The sequence below is a fragment of the Trematomus bernacchii genome, unplaced genomic scaffold (assembly GCF_902827165.1).
Source record: "Trematomus bernacchii unplaced genomic scaffold, fTreBer1.1, whole genome shotgun sequence".
NCBI lineage: Eukaryota > Metazoa > Chordata > Actinopteri > Perciformes > Nototheniidae > Trematomus > Trematomus bernacchii.
Window position 1 is genome coordinate 3695258 of NW_022987524.1, and position 4553 is coordinate 3699810.

Genomic DNA, 4553 nt, shown 5'->3' on the forward strand with positions numbered 1-4553 from the left:
GTATTCTTTCATGTTGCGGGTCTCAGCACGAGCCACTACCGCGGAGTAGAGGTTGGGGCCGTAACAACATGTCCAAGACACTGTGAAATGTACTTTGCACTTCAATGGAGTAATAAATCAACGTTGTTGATTGAGCTGATTGAATTGTGTAGTTATGGTCAAATCCCAGTTAAATTAGTCAAATTATTTACATTTTTATATTTACTGTAAAATATCTACTGTAAATTACTGTGAAATATTTACAGTCAATTACTGTGAAATATTTACAGTAAATTACTGTGAAATCCATGCAACTAGTAGCCAGTAATTTACTGTAATTTTACAGCCAAACATTTTACAGTGTACTTAAAATGATTGTGGAACATAGCCTGATAATAAAGACATATTCATAATATTTAAAAAAGAAGTGTTAATTAATGGAAAAACTTCCTTTAACAGCTTAGTTGGAATCGGGTCTAATGGCGCATTTCCACTACAGCAGTAGTTCCGGCTAGCGGGTACTATTTCACAGTTTTTCTGGCCCCATAAAATCGAGGTTCTTTCCGGGCCAACAACCAGGCTGAGTCGGGCTGAGTATGCTAAACTAGAGAGAGAATCGCTGGCAAGGTGGCTACAACTACAACAAAATGAACATATTTGACCGTGATTTAATTGTAATACACGTTTCAAAATGATGCCGAAGTAACAACATACTGATACCGGTTAGTAAAAACCATGAATTAATGCTTTGACAGACATGCTTAACTCGATAGCATGTCTGTATGTAAGGAAGCAAACTTATACAAAATGTACACCACCCCAAATTGATCATGTTGTTGATAGTGCTACAGATGCGCTGCGAATACAATTAGACTCTGTTGCTCCTTTGAAAAAGAAGAAAATAAAACAACATAGATTAGCTCCATGGCATAATGCCGAAACCCGCAAAATAAAGCAAAAGTCGAGACAACTTGAAAGGATATGGCGTTCCACTAAACTTGAAGAATCTCGTTTAATTTGGCATATTACTCTCAATGAATATAAGAAAGCACTGCGTAAAGCGAGAGCAGCTTACTACTCTTCATTAATAGATGAGAATAAGAATAATGCAAGATTTCTTTTCAGCACTGTAGCCAGGCTGACAGAGAGCCACAGCTCTAGTGAGCCTTCTATTCCCATAGCACTCAGTAGTAATGATTTTATGTGCTTTTTTAACGATAAAATTGTTACTCTTAGAAACAAAATTAATGACCTCTTTCCTTTGACCAGTATAATGTTATCAACAGCTCCCGGAAACGTAAGTTCTAATATTACACTAGATAGTAAATTATAATGCTTTTCAGCCATAAACCTTGAAAAATTAAATTCAATGATTCTCTCTTCTAAATCATCAACGTGTATCTTAGACCCGATTCCAACTAAGCTGTTAAAGGACGTTTTTCCATTAGTTAGCACTTCTTTATTAAATATTATGAATATGTCTTTATTATCAGGCTATGTTCCACAATCATTCAAAGTAGCAGTGATAAAACCGCTTCTTAACCTGTTCCACTCTGAGCCTGTTTTTCAGGTCTCAGGCTCGAAAATGACATTCCCAGAACAAATGACCATATCTTCCCTTCTAAAAGGGTTAAATTAATAATCTTTTCTCAAAGTAATGATAAACCTGTGAGTTGGATGTAGAAGTGTCAGAATCAATATAAATGTTTTTTATTTTAAAGAAAATTCAGATTTTACATAGTAAAAAACTGTAAATTATAGTGTCCGTCCAAAAATTATTTTTTACAGATAGTGAAAACTACCCTTGGATGATGGGTTAGTAGACTAAAAGCTTTAGGAATCCAAAGTACAACATATAATAAGTACCCTGTATCAAGATTGATGCAAAACAAGTGAAATTTGACCTTTTTAGAGAGATTTAGCCAAAAAACTGGGCCATCTGGGGTCATTTGGGTGGATTTGACCTATCTCTGGCCCCCCTTGCTCGATCTGGTTGGTTGACATACCCTTGTGACCGTTAGAGCCAATAGAATCGAAGGAGGAGACTTACATAGACACACATTGTAAAGAAAAAATGTTGCCGCTTCGCGTGTGGAAAGCGAAACTAAACTGGAGGAATGTCTCCTTCTGGAGTTTGGAAACTAAAACGCAGTTGTATTGCTTATGGATTATCAGAAATAATTTCAAAGAAGGCACAGACACATAGGATGAACCTATGGATTAACTGCAGCATCGTTTTTTTATCGTTTTAATGCCATTGAAGACCACTTTTGACCAAGGTAAGTCATATTTACATGTTTAGCTTCTTGGCTCCACATGTGATGATGTACGCTTTCGTTGATAGCGTCGCGAATGTTTATCACTGAGTGTTGAGGTGGGCACCGTTAGATTCAGTGTCTCCAGGACACCAAAAAATAGTGTTTGGTTGTGCATCTAGGATAAGTAATAAGGGAGTTCTGAGTGAGTTTATGTACCTTTGTCGGTCCCGTTTTTTCGATCGAGGCTAATTCAGAGGCTGAGTGCTAGCATTGTGGGGTTTTTTTTGAAAAAAAAAATTAAAAAGATCAGTTAGCTGAGTTTCTTCCCGTTACATGGATATAACACATTCATAGTTTTATTCAATATTAAGATTCCTTAGACGTTGTTTCCTGCAAATGACGCGTTTATCCGCCCGGTACCGGGGGGAAGGCGTGAAACAGGTTAAAAAGCACAACCTCGATCCAGAGGTTTTAGCCAACAATAGACCTAATATAGAATCTAATCTTCCGTTCCTCTCAAAAGTTCTTGAGAAAGCGGTCGCAAAACAGTTGTGTGATTACTTAAAAAACAATGATTTATTTGAAGATTTTCAGTCTGGCTTTAGAACACATCATACTGTAGCACAGAGACAGCTCTGGTTAAAGTCACAAATTACCTTCTAATAGCCTCAGACAAAGGACTTGTCTCTATTCTTGTCTTGCTCGATCTCAGTGCTGCATTTGATACTATCGACCATGATATCCTATTGCAAAGACTAGAGCACTTAGTTGGCATAAAGGGAACTGCTTTAGGCTGGTTTAGGTCCTATCTATCTGAACGCTCTCAGTTTGTATGTGTCAACGATGAATCTTCCATGCAGACCAAAGTTAGCCATGGAGTGCCACAGGGCTCAGTGCTTGGACCTATTTTGTTCACATTATATATGCTTCCGTTAGGCAATATTATAAGGAATCATTCTGTACATTTTCATTGTTATGCGGATGATACTCAACTATATTTATCAATCAAGCCTGATGAAATGAATCATCTAAATACAATTCAAGACTGCCTCAAGGACTTAAAAACGTGGATGACCTTAAACTTTTTTATGTTAAACACGGCCAAAACTGAAGTTATTGTACTCAGCCCAAAGAATCTACGAAACAAATTATCTAAAGATATACTAACTATGGATGGCATTAATTTGGCCTCCAGTGAGACAGTAAGGAATCTTGGTGTTATATTTGATCAGAATTTATCTTTTAACGCCCACATAAAATCAATTTCAAGGACCGCCTACTTCCATCTACGTAACATTGCAAAAATCAGGCATATCTTGCCTCAAAACGATGCAGAGAAACTAGTCTGATTCAAAATGCTGCAGCACGTGTACTAACTAGAGTTCGGAAAAGGGACCACATTACTCCTGTTCTGGCTGCCTTACACTGGCTCCCTATAGAACACAGGATAGAATTTAAATTCTTCTTCTCGCCTACAAAGCCCTTAATGGGCAGGCGCCATCTTACCTTAAAGAACTCATTATACCCTACTGTCCTACTAGGGCATTGCGTTCCAAGAATGCAGGGTTGTTGGTTGTTCCTAGAGTCTCTAAAAGTACAATGGGAGCCAGAGCCTTTTCTTATCAAGCTCCACATTTGTGGAATCAGCTTCCAGTTTGTGTTCGGGCGGCAGACACCCTATCCGTTTTTAAGAGTGCGCTTAAGACCTTCCTTTTTGATAAAGCTTATAGTTAGGGCTGATTAGATTCAGCCCCTAGTTTTGCTGCTATAGGCTTAGTTTGTCGGGGGACACCTTACTTCTTCCTTCTCTCTGTCTGTACCTGTGTACTCTCATGTTCCGAATAACCCAGCTTCCCCAAATTTCTTTTTTGGTGTCTATATACGCCGGGATCCGGAGTCATGGCTGATCCTGTTGCTGTGGTCCTGAGTCCTGGATCGCGAGCCCTGGATCTTGAGTCGTGGCTGTGCCTGCTGCTGTGGTCCTGGATCATAAGTCCTGGATGGATATCCTCGTGGATTCATCTTCTTATTATAGACACATGCATTTCCAATCTGTGGTTTGTACTTGTTTAACTTTTGTCTAGTTTCTGAACAGATATGAAGAGCTGTGAGCTTGAGTGCTAACAGCTAACGGCCAGAGTTGGGTGTAACGCGTTACTGTAATAATATTACTTTTGTCGGTAACGGAGTAGTGTAACGCGTTACTTTTATAATTCAGTAATCACACTACAGTTACTAACATTGCCCCGACACGCGTTACTTCGTTACTTTTATAAAATCAGTCATAATCACACTGACAGACGAGGGGTTTCCGCC

At 38.6% G+C, this 4553-nt stretch overlaps 1 pseudogene; it reads left to right on the forward strand.

The window, feature by feature from the left end:
• The first annotated feature begins 3157 nt into the window (after positions 1-3157).
• Positions 3158-3971, forward strand: LOC117473864 (annotated as a pseudogene).
• Positions 3972-4553: the final 582 nt, after the last annotated feature.